Source organism: Eurosta solidaginis, chromosome 1 (assembly GCF_040869045.1).
Source record: "Eurosta solidaginis isolate ZX-2024a chromosome 1, ASM4086904v1, whole genome shotgun sequence".
NCBI classification, from domain to species: Eukaryota; Metazoa; Arthropoda; class Insecta; order Diptera; family Tephritidae; genus Eurosta; species Eurosta solidaginis.
In genome coordinates, this window is record NC_090319.1 from 320,924,423 (window position 1) to 320,942,189 (window position 17,767).

The 17,767-nt window shown below is 38.1% G+C and overlaps 1 protein-coding gene across 2 annotated transcripts in view; it reads right to left on the bottom strand.

The window, feature by feature from the left end:
* Positions 1-17,767, bottom strand: part of LOC137237722 (uncharacterized) — a 282,894-nt gene that overhangs the window by 260,667 nt on the left and 4,460 nt on the right. The gene's annotated exons all lie outside the window — the stretch shown is intronic.

Sequence of the window (17,767 nt, forward strand, 5' to 3'; positions counted from 1 at the left end):
TTAGTGAACTACGCGATTATTGTAATTGTGAATTACTACTGCCACAGTAGAGTTGTAAATAAAGAACATTTTGCCATACTGAATATTTGAGTTATTTATTCAACAGTTCAGCGATTCGAACGTTAACACAAGTTACATAATAATCAGGAAAATCGTTACAATATCAATAACTTTGCGATATAAATTCGATAACATTTTGATAGCTACGCTGTGCAACAGCATTCTTAGGCCATGTTAAAAATTTCGAAAGTTTCTGCCGGGATATAAAAAAGGCTTATGGTTCTCCAATTAATTCCCGAAAACATAACAAAACTGAAACTTCTTGATGCAACATTCAACGATAAAATTTCGGAAGTTTAATGGCGGCGGGATTAAGCGAAATTGTAAGATGTAAAATTAAAAAAAAAAATTAGTTAGATTTGCATCAATGCTTTGATAGATTCAAAGAGAAGAAAGCGCTGTCAAAGCGCCAAAGCGAAGCACTGGACTTTAACTCCCACCAGCGGGTTAGGGGGCTTAGAATAGGCCAACGGCAGGTATGCCTGTCATAAGAGGTGACCAAAATACCAAACTGATTCAATATATAGCTTCTCTAACCCAATCGTCAACCTCATCTACCCGTGGCGAATCCTTTTCCTTTAATCGCTGAGGCTCTGGCGAACCAAAGTTCCTTATGGACTAGGGGGTGGGAGGCTGGATGGCCTAGAAGATTTCATGTAGTTATACTAAATCGTTCCCGAGATGGTTGGGCTAGTAACTTAATGGTGCTTGTTACCGGGACTCATCGGATCTGCATCCGGCAATGGACCATCGAAATCGATAACACTCCCCAAGGCATTCGCAGAGTGTTCTTATTGCAACAACAACAACTGCGCTTTAATTACCTATAGAGTACTGCGTACAAGTTATTATTATTGAGCGCCTACAATATTTCAATGGATATCTCTGAACTTTAATAAACATACCTACATATATAAAAACGCACCAAGTCTTATCAACTTTGCCGTTTTTATTACTAGCTTTTAGCCTGTTTCCTATTTTTCTCTTAATTTTTATTCTTATTTGTTAAATACCATCAGTTTTTATTAGAGCGAGCTAATGTTATTGGTATCCCCACAGTTGCCAGCAGGCAGCCAGCAATTCGTTATGCACATTAAAAATTCAATTACTACACCAAAGCAAAATACTAAAGGCATGAATTTACGAAAATTCCTTTGCATAACATTTTTTCCCACAAAGTTCAAGCATTAAATTCATTCAAGTATGTAAGTGTAAGTAAATATATAAATATTAACGTACGCCTGTCCGCCCTTTATTCCGAAAGCCCAGCATGAAAAGCACTTTTCAGTTCATACTCATCTGTCAAATATGTAAATACAATACTTACATAGACAATATGGGTAAAGTTCTTTGAATTCTTATCTACAATACATGTTTGGCATGTTTAAGGATCTAAAGGATTTTTGGCAAATCTATTTGAGAATGTTTTATTTTGATATTGGAGACAATTTTATGAGCCTTCAAATGGATAGTTCTTGGAAGGTTTAAAGAGAAACCAAAAGAATTTGGTTTTCAAAGTATTCGCCACTTAATTACAGTTGCCAATGCTAGGGTAGAGTAAGAAGTCCACTTCGTTTTCTGATAAGTGTAAAATGAGCTAACTCAAAAGTAAGCGATTTTTGGCTCCATACATACTACTGAAATTTTGCTTATCGGGCCTGGATAAGTAGGTCGAGGTTGGCCAAAGGTAGATACAAGCAAATGGAAGCCAATTAGTACAGCATTTTTTTTCTATAAAATCCAAGGTAAAGAAAACGAAATATTCCTATGATCTAAAATACAAGAAATCAGCCGATAAATATTTATGATTCTATTGACTAGAAAATTGGACGTAGAGAGAATAATATAGAGAGATCGAATCTGAGGGAGAGGAAAAATGGGAAAGTAACAAAGAAGAGTGGAAAAGGAGAAGGAAAAGTCAAAGCGATAGGGAAAGGGGAAAGAAAAGGGAAAGTAAGGTTGAAGGAAAGGGAATGGGAAGGGAAAGGAACGAAAATGTAAGAAAGGAAAGGAAAGGAAAGGAAAGGAAAGAAAAGGAAAGGAAAGGACAGGGAAATACAGGAAAGGACACGAATGGAAAAGAAAGGAAATGAATGGAAAGGAAACCGAAGGAAAAGGAAAGGTAGTAAAGGAAATTTAAAGGTAAAGGTAAAGGTAAAGGTAAAGGTATAGGTAAAGGTAAAGGCAAAAGTAAAGATAAATGTAAAGGTAAAAGTAAAGGTAAAGGTAAAGGTAAAATTAAAGGTAAAAGTAAAGGTAAAGGTAAAGGAAAAGGTAAAGGTAAAGGCAAAGGTAAAGGTAAAGGTAAAGGTAAAGGTAAAGGTAAAGGTAAAGGTAAAGGTAAAGGTAAAGGTAAACGTTAAGGTAAAGGTAAAGGTAAAGGTAAAGGTATAGGTAAAGGTAAAGGTAAAGGTAAACGTTAAGGTAAAGGTAAAGGTAAAGGTAAAGGTAAAGGTAAAGGTAAAGGTAAAGGTAAAGGTAAAGGTAAAGGTAAAGGTAAAGGTAAAGGTAAAGGTAAACGTTAAGGTAAAGGTAAAGGTAAAGGTAAAGGTAAAGGTAAAGGTAAAGGTAAAGGTAAAGGTAAAGGTAAAGGTAAAGGTAAAGGTAAAGGTAAAGGTAAAGGTAAAGGTAAAAGTAAAGGTAAAGGTAAAGGTAAAGGTAAAGGTAAAGGTAAAGGTAAAGGTAAAGGTAAAGGTAAAGGTAAAGGTAAAGGTAAAGGTAAAGGTAAAGGTAAAGGCAAAGGTAAAGGTATAGGTAAAGGCAAAGGTAAAGGTAAAGGTAAAGGTAAAGGTAAAGGTAAAGGTAAAGGTAAAGGTAAACGTTAAGGTAAAGGTAAAGGTAAAGGTAAAGGTAAAGGTAAAGGTAAAGGTAAAGGTAAAGGTAAAGGTAAACGTTAAGGTAAAGGTAAAGGTAAAGGTAAAGGTAAAGGTAAAGGTAAACGTTAAGGTAAAGGTAAAGGTAAAGGTAAAGGTAAAGGTAAAGGTAAAGGTAAAGGTAAAGGTAAAGGTAAAGGTAAAGGTAAAGGTAAAGGCAAAGGTAAAGGTAAAGGTAAAGGTAAAGGTAAAGGTAAAGGTAAAGGTAAAGGTAAAGGTAAAGGTAAAGGTAAAGGTAAAGGTAAAGGTAAAGGTAAAAGTAAAAGTAAAGGTAAAGGTAAAGGTGAAGGTAGAAATGGGAAAGTAACAAAAAAGAGTGGAAAAGGAGAAGGAAAAGTCAAAGCGATATGGAAAGGGAAAAGAAGGCTGAAGGAAAGGGAATGGGAAGGGAAAGGAACGAAAATGTAAGAAAGGAAAGGAAAGGAAAGAAAAGGAAAGGAAAGGAAAGGAAAGAAAAGGAAAGGAAAGGACAGGAAAATACAGGAAAGGACAGCAATGGAAAAGAAAGGAAAGGAATGGAAAGGAAACCGAAGGAAAAGGAAAGGTAGTAAAGGAAATTTAAAGGTAAAGGTAAAGGTAAAATTAAAGGTAAAGGTAAAGGTAAAGGTAAAGGTAAAGGTAAAGGTAAAGGTAAAGGTAAAGGTAAAGGTAAAGGTAAAGGTAAAGGTAAAGGTAAAGGTAAAGCTAAAGGTAAAGGTAAAGGTAAAGGTAAAGGTAAAGGTAAAGGTAAAGGTAAAGGTAAAGGTAAAGGTAAAGGTAAAGGCAAAGGTAAAGATAAATGTAAAGGTAAAAGTAAAGGTAAGGGTAAAGGTAAAATTAAAGGTAAAGGTAAAGAGTAAAGGTAAAGGTAAAGGTAAAGGTAAAGGTAAAGGTAAAGGTAAAGGTAAAGGTAAAGGTAAAGGTAAAGATACATTTTCGGCCGCCTACCACACCGGAGGTCCTGGGTTCACGCCCCGGGCAAACCAACATCAAAATTTTAGAAGCAAGGCTTTAAATTTTTCTAAGCGGGGTCACCCCTCGGCAGTATTTGGCAAGCTCTCCGAGTGTATTTCTGCTATGAAAAGCTCTCAGTGAAAACTCATCTGCCTTGCAGATGCCGCTCCGAGTCTACATAAAATGAGTAGTTCCCTTCCCGCCAATTTGTAGGAAAAATAAAAAAGGAGCACGACGCAAATCGGAAGAGAAGTTCGGCCTAAAAATCTCTTCGGAGGTTATCGCGCCTTACATAAAGGTAAATTTACAAGTAAAGGTGAAGGTAAAGGGGAAGTTAAAGGTAAACATAAAGTTGAAGTTAAAGGTAAAGGGGAAGTTACAGGTAAAGATAAAGGAGATGGTAGATGTAAATTAAAGAAAAGACGGAACAGAAAGAAAAAGGAAAGAAAAAATGGACAAAGAGATACGTTGAAATTACCAAGGCAACGAACCGTGATAGCAGCCAAACCTTGTGATGATACATAATGTCTCCCATTTATCGCTTTTAATCTCCGCCGTTCCCTAAATAACGTGGAACAGTTATTTTTGAAATACATTTGGAGAACGTATAAGCAAATTTTGTCGAAGGTAGAGCGTACGATTTCTCGAACTGTTCGTGAAGAGATTTCCCGCGAGTCTAGCCTTCTCGCGAGATTCTCGAATCTCGAATTACTCGTAAGGCTCGCGAGCTTCTCGACTTTCAATTCTCGCGAGATTCTCGACATTCAATTTAATCGATTCATTGCACAAGCGAAAATTTCCACAAAACCACAACTAAAAACACCGAAATGTATAGACTACTGCCAATGCAGCGAATGAATTGAAAGTCGAGAAGCTCGCGAGTATTTCGAGTATTAATAAATATGTTTTGAGTTAAATGTCATTGAAAAGCAATATAATAAAAAAATCACAAGTAAAAAAACCAAGTGTATAAATACTATCCATACAGCAATCAAGCTTATGTCCAGAACCTCGCGAGATTTACGAGTACTTCGAGACACGAGAATCTCCCGAGAAGTAGAGTTCTCGATTTATCGGGTCTCGAAAATCTCGCTTGTGTTCGATAAGAAATCGTCAGCTCTAGTGGAAGGTAAGGGTCAATTAAATTGCTTTTACGTTAATTGGGCTACTATCAGAAGGTGCTAGAAGTAGAGAGTACCCGTTTCATACCCGACGAAGGATTTCTCTTTTTAATACTGTCCTTAAACTTTTGTGCCTGTACCATTACAGCTACAACAACAAAGGAAGTAAACATGTTTAATTGAGAGTTGATACTGGAAGTCTAATTGTTATATGCAATGACCCTTCACTTTCTTGCACTAGTGCTCCTGAGTAACTATTGCCAGGGTCGGATCGAGCAGCCCTATATATTTGCTAGACACATATTCATATCAATAAATCTTTCGCCCTTTTGAGATCTTATAAGAGTAGGGTTTAGCTTAAATTACCACAAGAGCTTAGGAGCTAAATTACGCAGAAAAAGAGCAGCCACGTGTTGTCACGGGGGGAAAAGCGATTTAATCGCCACTGCTTCGCATGCGAATTTCTCTGATTTCCTTCTCAGTATGCATCAAACGCGTCATAACTAGAAAGGCCATTTTGCTCACAGTAGTCCAAGCATTTATTTGTCTGCAAATTAGGGAAGCTTAATTCCTTTTGGAAAGTCCCTCTTCAAAAACTCTGTGCACAGAGTGTCTTTCGCTTCGAATAGGAGGATAATGATACATTATGTGTTCTGAGTTTTCCATTTCGATAAGATAGTGTAGACAGAAGGGATCCTCATTTATCTTATGTTTATGCAAATACTACTTGAAACCGGAATTTAGTTCACCGTGCTTCCGCTCATACAATTCCATTACATTTCGAACTATCGTGATGGAGGTTCAGCGCTCTTCAATCGATTCTTCCCATCGTTCTTGCCACCTAGCTATTATTCGTGGCCTTGCGATCTTGGCATCTTCCGATAGTCACCCGATTCCAATAGCATAAAGATCGACCATTTCCCTTGACTGCATATTTATTTGCATTTTCCGAGGTTAAAGAAAGAACGCGTCGTCGGACACCCTTCGGTAAACACTTGCTATTCTTAGAGCATTAATTTGTTAGCCTGCCAAAATGTAATTTTAGATCCGTACCACACTGCTGCAGTGTATAATATTATCGAGCTGTTTACATTCAACTGATTAACTAACGGACAGCTTCACCTGGCCGCCGTTGTTGGGCATTTTTCGCAATAGGGCTTCACTAACTTCAAAGAATTTCTCGCCGACCGCGCCGAAGTGCTCTTAGATGCTAGTTTGGAGTAAGTGTTTACTCCTTAGTATTTCAATTAAGGCTATGAATTTATTTGATGATATTCTATGGTTAGGATCAACTCATCCACATTCTGGTTTTAGTTCACCAAAACCACTTCCATTTTATTGCTAGCCATACACAGCCACATGTTCGTCAGCCACTCCTTTATTCTTCCTACGGAGTCACTACATAATGCTTGGAGCAGATCCAGTTTCTGGACCACGGCTATTAACCACAATATCATCAGCGCGTTATTGACGCAAGAAGGTGCATAGCGTTGGTCAAGGAAGTACAGTTTTAAGCAATATCGAAGAAAACGCAGTTTGTCGTCAACAATGTATCATACATACATTGTTGCAACGGCTGGGCAGAAGAGGTTGATCACATTCCTAAATTGTGATAAACAAATACATATCTCATACTGATTGATACTTTAATCAGATATTGAGATAACAAAAATCAATGAAAGAGTGATACTAGACAAGCTATCCCAGCGGGTTAGGAGTTTAGAATATACCTGCGGTAGGTATGCCTGTCGTAAGAGGCGACTAAAATACTGGAATCAAGGGGTTTGTGTAGCGCAGCCCTTTCAGATTGCCAGCGCAATACATAGCTTCTCCAAACCCAATTGTCAACGTCACTTATCCGGAGCGAATCCTGTTTCATTAACAGCCGAGGCTCTGGTGACCCCGAACTCCTCATGGATCTAGGGGGTGGGAGGGCGGTATGGCCTAGAAGGTTGCATGTGGTCATAACAAATCGTTCCCGAGATGGTCGGAATTGGTACCGGAACGTACCAGATCTGCGTCCGGCAAAGGACTAGATAACACTCCCCAAGACTTTCGGGGAGTGTCCTTATCGCTACAACAACAACAGCAACCGACCTCACCAAGATTGTTGGACTTGAACACCCAAATTCAGCCCATTGGTACCAACTTTGTTGGGCCGGTGATCAACAGATATTTATCCGTGTTTAAGTACACCGTTGGGTTAGGTCTTGCATGACAGATACCCACGTAACTTTTACACTAGAACCTCCGGGTAGGTCGATTTGTCATACATCGCATTTCATAGCGTTGATCCTGCCATATTTCGCTGAGGTTCGCCGCCGGTGATGTTATACTGTTTCGGTTCCTCATCCGTATCAAAGAGGAGCACGCTGACGCTAAGGTAGCTACCAATTATTCTGCGCATGTAAGAAGGTATTCCAAAGATTCGTTGCGTAGTCAATATCTGTATCCAGTTCAAAGTGTTAAAAGCATTTCTAATATCCAAAGTAATCTGTGCACAGACTGACTGATTTGACAAGCCATCTGGGCTCTCCAGGGTCTGCTGCAGACTCTCACTTATAATATGCTCGAGAATCTTTCCTATCGAATCTAACATGCAAAGTGGCCTGTAAGAGAATGGCTATGCAAGCATTTTGCCAGGTTTCCAGCGAAAGGACCAGTCTTTGACGTTTTCTTGATTGGGGAACTGCATCATTGTTCTGTAGGTATGGAATTACTCTTAACTAACTATGCAATTATCTTTTTCACCCAAATTTTGATATACTCTGCGCAAAAAATTTAGTCATGCATAAACCTCTTAAAACCCAGCTTCATAATTTTTTTAGTTATATAAAAAAAAATCCTAGACTTTAGAAATAATAAAAATTAATTTCCTCATGGGTAAATAGCAAAAATTCACATCACGTTTTCGCAGCAGAAGCAAAAAAAGAGAAAAGAAATTAAAAATAATGACGAATATAAAAAATAATAAATTCTAGTGCGTGCACCTCTCTATGTTTGCATGCCTAATGCTTAAGTCCTTATGCATATTTATTCGTCATCGAAATTCTCAACTGTCGCAAAATCACACAATTTCTATTCCAACTAAACTAGGTGTGACACTTACCTAGGAAAATATAAGATGACATGTGTAACTGCAAGTTGTGTGTAATTCAAACTGACTAGCACCTACATATCTACACACAGATAAAGATATACATATATGTATGTACTTTTATTATATTCGACGAAATAAACGAAAATGAAATTTACTTTGACAGGACTAACTTTTCACTTTAAGCACTTTTTTCCTCCTTACCATTAAAAAGCCAATTGTAGTTACTTCACATAACTTCAACGTGAGAATAGAAAAATTGAAGCACTCATGCGAGTTAAAACTGGCACTAAATGCAAGTCAGACTCAAAGCTCAGAGGAGAAGGATGTTCAAAATATAAAATAGCAAGTAAGGAAGGCTAAGTTCGGATGTAACCAAACATTACATACTCAGCTGCCAAATTACAGCTTGCAAAACTTTTAAATTACCTTCTTTTAAAAGTGGGCGGTGCCATGCCCATTGTCCAAAATTTTACTAATTTTCTATTCTGCGTCATAAGGTCAACCCACCTACTAAGTTTCTTTGTCGGTGGGTTATCTTTGGTAATGAATTATCGCACTTTTTCGGGTTTTCGAAATTTTCTATATCGAAAAAGTGGGCGTGGTTATAGTCCGATTTCGTTCATTTTAAATGGCGATCTGAGATGAGTGTCAAGAAACTTACATACCAAATTTCATTAGGATACCTCAAAGTTTACTCAAGTTATCGTGTTCGCGGACAGGCGGACGTGGCTGAATGATTTTTTTTTTTTTTTTCGGCCTGATCATTTTATTATATAGAAGTCTATATCGATCTCGATTAGTTTATGCCATTACGGGGTACCGTTATGCGACCAAACTTAATATACTCTGTGCGCTCTGCTCAGCTGAGTATAAAAAATGGTAAAAAAAAAACCATTTCATAGCCTCTCACGTGTTTGTAGTCAAATCAGATACAAGAAAACTTTGCGAGGATGAAGATATGATGAATACGCAACACGTGAGGGAGTCTAGTGGTATTTTTTATTCTACGCTCTATCGTAAGTTAAGGTTTGCCTTTCACTAAATCTCTCCCCACTGAATTAGAAAAGGGGCACCGTTACCTATAATTTCGACCAATAAAAACAAGCTACAAAGTGGGCGGCACGTAGGTTCGAAACCAGGAAATCGCCCACCAGAATTTTCCTTTTTTTCTTTAAATTATGCCCTGTTTTTTAGTACGAGTTTATACTAGAGTTTGACCCTCCCACTTCGGCCTCTTAAGATGAGAGATGACCAGCGAATAAAGTGGCACGGTTAAACTCTAGCCAACTTTAACTAGAATTTAAACTCAAATTGAAAAATTCAGCTTTAATCTGTATTCCTCTCGAGTTTAAAATTGAAACCAAGTTTTGTGCATGCTTGTTCAGGAAGACCGTTAAACTTTTTGAAAATATTTGAAACCAAATTTGATCATATACACAATTAGAACCGATTTTTATGAATTCCTGACTATTTTGCACCGCCTGCTATCGGTCGAATCGCTGAACTGTCGAATAAATAACTGAAATATTCAGTATGGCAAAATGTTCTTTATTTACAACTCTACTGTGGCAGTAGTACTTCACAATTACAATACTCGCGTACTTCACTAATAGCGTTTTAAAATCAAACTGACTACTAATTCCTCAGCTTGCACTGCTTTTATATTCTCAGTTGCCTCGTTCGCCTATTTCTCCTGGGGTCTAAACTTTTCGTGAACAGCTGCTAATTTATTTCTCCTTTATGTATCCGGTATTCACTTTGGTCTTCTAGTTATATGCGTGCCTTTGTGTTAGTAATAACTGCCGCTCTTAAGTGATGACTACATGTGTGTGTGAAATAATCTCTTAGCTCTTAGCATCGCTGTTTGCATGTATGGATGTGTGGCTGCTTGCTTTAATGTTTCCATGCAAATACGTGTGGTTGCTTACTTTGCTGTTGTTGTGCATTTATTTGCTAGTTGCAGTAGTAGTGATACATTGAACTGCTAATATTCGCCACAATATTAAGGCTCAAACTTTTAACCATCTTAAAGCAGCGCAAAATTATCGTCCATCCAGATTACTAAGTTTCCAATTTAAAGAAGATGAAGATATTAAGCCTATATAAAAATTTAACTCCACCCTAATAGTTTTTTTTTTTTTTTTTTTTTTGATAAGCCGTCTACATTAGCTGCTGCCAGAATTTCAAACCAAAACTTATGAACATTAAGGGACGAATTATGTACAATGCAACGTGTTATTTTTTCTGGTTTGAACCAAAATTCCTATGAAAGCAAACCTGAATACTTTTATGAAATTTTTGGTATTATATAGCGGTGACTGTGAATGTAAATGAATGCGATGCTAAGTGTCACGGCATGATACATAATCAAACCGTAAGTTATTGTTTGGGCTAGATAGAGCAGACCAGTTCTTGGGGATCTCACATAGACTGGACGAGTCCATAGTGCTACTATACATTCGCTCAGCGACCAAACTAAAATACCCTATCAAAATTCCGGACCCATGTTAGAAAATAACCCCATTTTCTTGTACCTATTTGGTGCGGTATAAGCCTTACGAGCACAGAACATGTACAGAGTACATGCTCGATAGTGCAACCCACACTTACTACCCGAGCGCACGGTTACCTCTTCGTAATGATAAGAGTATCTTTGTTAGTCTGCGGTTTTAAAGCATGCCCACGATTTTCGATACTTTGCAGGCTACCACTTAGTTTCACTCCTTTCCTGTCATAAATATATTTGAAAGGAAGCTATGAGGACCGCAGTTCCTCTTTAGGTTGTCCCAGTTTAGATATTTCTGGTATGTGGTCGAATTCGTTGACCAACGGTTCCTTAAGGTTCCACCTCTTAAGCTAATATGCACTTGGTCTGAAAAGTTTGGCATATCAATAACCCTCCTATTACGCCTTTATTACGTGTAGAAATCAATTTGATTACATGAAAATTGCTGGATGTTCTGGCCCGACTTATCGAGCGGAACAACCCCTTTTGGCTATCTGGAAATTGCTTTACAGGATGCAGCGACTCGCCTTCATTATTTGTATCGCCTCCTCTCCACGCACTTCTACTAGCTTATTGCACTCCCCTGGTACCTTCAATTTCCACGGACACATTTTCTGCAATATATCAACTTCTCTTCCAATATCATACCGACACCTGCAGACATCTAAGTTAGGTAAGGTGGTAGTTGCGCTGGTAGAGGAAGCTCACTTCGAAAGCATGACGGTACGTTCAGATGATACCACATAAAATAACAGTGACGTAAACTGTAGCTACATACTTCGAGGGTCATTGCATAGTAACGATAAGGATTCGAATGAGACCGATTTCAATCTTGGATAAATCCTCCGGAGATATAAGTCAGTCGCAACCGAAATATTTTCTCCTAGTTCTGGCAAAGACTGAACAATGAAGCATAAAGTAACACGGTGCTTCCACCTTATCATCATTAAATTCGCTATCCATAGTACCACTGGACAGCATTTCATACCCCGCGTCCTTAATCGCAGCAACTGCTGCTTGAAAGACACTGCAGTGATCATCCAACTTAAACTTGCGGCCTATATTTGGCTCTTGAGGAAAAACCACCGCCTCACACCTGAATGCATCTGCACCCTTCAGAAACTTGAATAACTTAGTGAAACTTATTATTTCGTACACAGTGTTGATAACGGTTTTTTTTTTTTTTGCTTTCGCCTAATGTAAACGCTTTCTACTCCCAAAAACTCACTGCACCATAAATGATAAAATTTTGTCAAAAAAACTTAAAAAGAAACTAAAAACTGGTATGCAATGTATACGTAAGTGTGTATGGATATTTTATACGAATTTGTTCTTTTGCACTAGAAAAAAGTTGAAGCGTTAGGGAAATATAATTTGATAAAGTAGAAAAATTCAAGGAGTTAGGACATTGGAGATGCAAATTCTTCTTAAAAAATTTGAAATGCGGTGCTAGTGAATTTTGGATCGAAATAGACTTTTTCTAGCAAATTTTAACTTTAAGCCCACCTGAGTAAGGCATGTTAAAATTTGGTTCCCACAATTTCATTTCAGAAAGTTTTTCTCATGAATCCTTTAAATTCTTTTAAGATATTGTAACGAATTGTGGGATATTCTGCTTACTTGCAAACTTCTGCTTACGTTCGTATTGCTAAATTGTTGAATAAAATACTCCAATATTCTGTATTACAAAATGGTCTTTATTAGACTACTTTCAAAGTACTTTGCAATTAAACTCACTTCGCAACTGATAGCGTGCTTAAATCAAACTGATTCCAGATTACTCAGCTTTCGCTGCTTTTATACTCTGTGCCCAAGTGTCTAGACGTTTCTTCTGCTAGAATTTTCTACTTGGTTACCAGCTATACGCTACCAGCTATAAACTACAGATACACGGTTATAGCCTCTCGCATAGACATATGCGCGTGTATATGTGAGTGCTAATTCCACCGATGACTGCATATGTATGTGAGTTATCTCTTCGTTCGTATTGCTAAATTGTTGAATAAAATACTCCAATATTCTGTATTACAAAATGGTCTTTATTAGACTACTTTCAAAGTACGTTGCAATTAAACTCACTTCGCAACTGATAGCGTGCTTAAATCAAACTGATTCCAGATTACTCAGCTTACGCTGCTTTTATACTCTGTGCCCAAATGTCTAGACGTTTCTTCTGCTAGAATTTTCTACTTGGTTACCAGCTATACGCTACCAGCTATAAACTACAGATACACGGTTATAGCCTCTCGCATAGCCATATGCGCGTGTATATGTGAGTGCTAATTCCACCGATGACTGCATATGTTTGTGAGTTATCTCTTCGTTGCCTTGTACGTATGTGGGTAAATGATGATTAGTGTGTTTATGTAGCTTGCTTATTGTTTCTGTTGTTGTGCCTTTATTTAGTAACCTGAGATGTGGTAATATTCGTCACAATTTTGCTTTTTATGTAAAATATTCTACCTCAGCCAATGTGTTCCAATATAGGTTTCCCAATGCGCAAATAACACGATGAGATAACACTTGTCCTACCGAAATAATTTTCTCATAGGCTGGGAGTTCTACATATATTGTAAAATTTCCAAATCGTTTTGAATTCCCGGGTAATAACTGTATCGATATGGATTATTTTACTTTGGAACTTTTGCCTGAGTGGTTTAAGAATAAATAATAGAAATTTATTAAAGCTTAATAAATATGCCCTTCGCGCATCTAAGATAGTTCCGTGGGGTTTTCCCCGTTTCTCTGTTGTCACCAGCGTGCACTGTCGGAGCCGAAATATCTTGAGTTATTCGCATAAGATGACACAAACATCGGAACGTTTTAAATTAATAAATAATAATAAATCAAGCTGTTGTTATTTCACCAGTGCTTCACCCCATCAAATAAATGCAACCACTGCTAATTGTCGTCAATATCCTCAACAGCGTTGAGAGATAGCGGTGTTAGAGGCGTGGGTTTCACATTGTAATTGAAAAGATGGTTGCTGTCATGTTGGGACACATTACAAGCAGGACATACATTGAATATGTCGGGGTTGATTCTGGATAAGTTAGAGTTTAACCTGTTACAGTATACAGATCAAAGTTGAGCTAGTTTGACACACGTCTTTTTGGAGAGTTTGCTTTCTTCAACTACGAGTTTAGGGTATCTGGCTATGAGATTCACCGGGCAATCTCTACTTAGTAGTCCCACACCTTGTGGCGGATATCTCTGAGGCCTTTTCGTGCAACTTTCCTTCATACGGATGGATTCTTATGTGCCAGATTTCTTGAAAATGCTTACAGAGATGACTTCTTGAGTTCCTGGGAGGTGGGGCCTCTTAAATAAGATATATGTTGAGATACCCAGGTTTTTGGGTTTGTTCAGCATTTCATTTTGCTACTTCGTCGGGAGTTTTCTCGCCTTACTGTGTAGATAAAGTTCTTAAGACAAAAGAAGACATCCCGTGCCAGTTCCGATCGCGGTGTTTTGACAGGCCTACATTTTCCTTCTGTGTGTTTTCTTTAGGTTCGGGGACCTTATTGGGGACGTGCGGCATACAAGCGGCCGGATGCAAGACAATTGGCAGCGTAATTTCATCGACTTGATTGCCAAATATGCCGGTATTTTGTTTTTTGTATGTTGTAAATAAGGTCCCAAGGATTTAGTCGGTGATAATGTTAGACTTCGCTAGGTGCAAAAATTAAATGTCTAAACTAAATCAATGTTTGCAGCTTGCCAATATATTTCTTTCGATTCTAAGGAAGGTATTCTCTCGAATAGACTGGAGGTCATCTTATCTGATGTTTCTGCTATTCTTTATATCCTTACTGTTACGACAAAAGATTTATATAGTTGAAGCCTTTGTGCACTGACTACCTCTTCAATGGCAGCGAGCCTTTTTTCTTATTCACGTTCATGTGTTTTTGTTTTTTCGTCCTCTTTGTTCAGTCATCAGAAGGGACAACTTATTTCGTCACTATTAAGGACGAAAGCGTCAATACAGCCATGGTTTTCCAGTAATTGCAAGCTCTTATGCTGCTGTCTCACTGGAACCTTTATTTGGAAAGGTGTTGGCGTATTGAGAAGATCAGCTCGTTTGCAGACTTTCCACTGAAGCCACCCCGATACAGTCCAACCAGCTAAATATTTCGCACAATGAGATTGTCCGAACACTATATCTTGAATTTCAATCTGTATTTACCAAAAAATGGAAAATTACCACAACCTGTGCAGTATCAAGAGCTACATTGCCAGAAAATAATGAAAAAGGACAAGAATTCTAAGCAGATCTACGGCTGACTCCCATAAGTTTATAGTGAACTGCATCGGTCATTAGGCCTTAGGTCATAGGGTTTTTGAAGGCAAAGATCGACGACTGCTGAAGGTTTGAAGTAGAGCTTACGATTTCTCGAACATATTCGAGAAGAGACTTCTCGAGAGTCCCGCCTTCTCGCGAGATTCTTGAATCTCGAATTACTCGTAAGGCTCGCGAGATTCTCGTATCTCGAATTACTAGTAAGGCTCGCGAGATTCTCGGCTCTCGAATTACTCGCGAGCTCCTCGACATTCAACTTAATCGAATCATTGGCTGTTTTATATAGAGCTTAAGATTTCTTCTGGAGCACAAGCCAAAATGTCCGCAAACCCACAAGTAAAAAACCCCCGAAATGTATAGAATATTGCCAATGCAGGGACTGAATTGAAAGTCGAGAAGATCGCGAGTAATTCGAGTTTCGAGAATCTCGTGAGAAACCGTACTCTTGATGTCTCGTTGAAAAATAAAATATTGCGAACAAAATTATATGTATAATAAATATATTTTGAGTTAAATGTCATTGAAGCAATATAATCAACAAAAAAGTCCCAAGTAAAAAAAAAAAACAGAGTGTATAAATACTGTCCATAAAGCGATTAAGTAAAAATGTCGAGAAGCTCGCGAGATTTACGAGTGCTTCGAGACACGAAAATCTCGCTTGTGTTCGAGAAGAAATCGTAAGGTCTAGTTTAAAGACTTAGCTACCAGAGATACTGTTTTTAACACTTCTAAGAACCTTCGGAAGCCCGTTTTTGGAAAATCGGGCAAGATTATCGAAAATAGGATTTGAAAATACCCCTGATTTTATTGATAATTGGGGTGATCTCATGTATATAGCACTCAGTAGGTTCAGACGAGTTTTAAAGCATAAGAACGGATTTTTGTTCGCTACTTGTGCAACCCAGGTCGCAGCCAAGGTAGGCATAAACCTTTACAAATTTTTTACCTCTTTGCTTATGTAATTCGACCTTTACCGTCGTTCTATTCATTTTCAGCCATAATATTGCATTTCTCACTTCCTTGTAGTCGGGTGGTGGAATATATGTTCCACTTCGATCGATTAGGATTTCAGATTATCATCTTCCTGCCTATTTAGCAGTGACAGGAGGAATTGCTTCCATCATCTACATTTTTACAAGGCCTCTCCCTTTCCTCCAATTGGCCTAGACGATAACAGAGCTCTCTATATAACATTTTACTTTTTCGGAATACTGTTGCTTTTCTCATAGCATCTTTTGTTCTTTCCCGCTGGTGTCTATCAGGTGATCATTATTTAGACGGATCAGGCTGCAGAAGTTAAATTTAAAGTGGCTATTACGAAGAAATTTTACTATAATTTACGAACATAGGGGACGAATTTGCTGAGCGAAGAATATGTGAAGGTTTCCATGGTATTTCTCTTATTTTCACATCTCTCTCTACTTCTGCCACTGTCTCTGGTTCTATATCTTTTTTTTCCCATTACCTTTTCTTTTCTCTTTTACCTTTTTCCTTTGCTTTTAAATCTGTTTTCTCTCCACCTATCTCTACATCTTCATATCCCTTCCTCGTTACTCCTACTTTTTCCTCTCCCTCCAGCAAGAGAGGACTTGGCAAAGGGAGCGGAAGAGGGAGAGAAGAAAGAATGTCATACTCTTCTCTCTCCCTTCCTCTCCCTTCCTGAAACTTTGAAGAGAATGTGAGACTCTTCCATCTCTCTTCCCCTCCCTTCTTCAAACTTTAAAGGGAATGTAAATCTCTTCTCTCTCTCTTCCTCTCTCTTTATCTAGAGAATGTGAGACTCTTCTCTTACCCTCCCTTTACCTAGTCCCTTCTCGCCACTCCTTTTCTTCCATATCCCCTATCCCTCTGTTTCTCCCTTTATCTACCCCCTATTCTTCTCTGTCTCCATTTACATCTTTCCCTCCATCCCCTCTCTCCTTACAACTCCCGCATCCTAAACCTTTGCCATTTTCTCTGCCTTTCTATTTAACACTACGTTATCTTCCCACTTTCTCTCTCTATTATATCTGTTCTATAGTTTCCGCCCCCTCTCCTCTTGCTTTCTGTGTACAGCTCTGTCTCCCTCTACATTGTCCACTCCCTTCTCCCTCTAACTCTGCTTCTTCGCCTCTGCCTTTATCGCCCTGTCTCTTTCTCCCTATTTACATTATTCTAGCAGTCATAAGAGCAATCACTGAATCTTTGTTTATGCATATAAATGGGAACGCGTTTTTAATGGGAAATATTTACCCACTTGAGTTGCCATGTACTCACTAAATTTCGCGTAAAAACATTTTTAAAGTTAGTTTCTGTTGTATGCATATTTTTTCCAACAATCAAACTTTAAACACAAAACTTGCATAATATCCTTGTTCCTCGCAGGATAAAAATACAAAGTTCAGAGCACTTGCCAGAAATACTTCCAACAAAAACGAGAATTACATAAAAAAGAATGTTGGAAATGTGAAGAAATTAAACAAACAAAAGAACTTTGAACATTTGGTATGGCACTTGAAGGTTGTTTACAAATATTTCACACACACATTCGCACGCAGTATATTGGGCGCCGCGTTAAGCGGCAGTTACCCACGAACGTACGTAGAAAATACGTGTCAGCTGACACGACCTAACTTATGAGTGTGCAATGTAAACGAAAACTCGCCGACGTTCAACGCACGTACGTACGTAGCCCGGAACGTAGAAATCAAAACAACGTGTCAGCTGATCGCTCTCTCACTAGACAGAGTTGCCTAGTAAACTTTTATGCGCTAATTTTTGACCGTTTGCAGTTATTAAACAAAAAGGCCTAAAGATTGTTTAAAACTTTGTTGAAATATCCTAAAATTATTATATAAAATTGGAGGTTACAAATAAATGAACTAGAGATTCTTA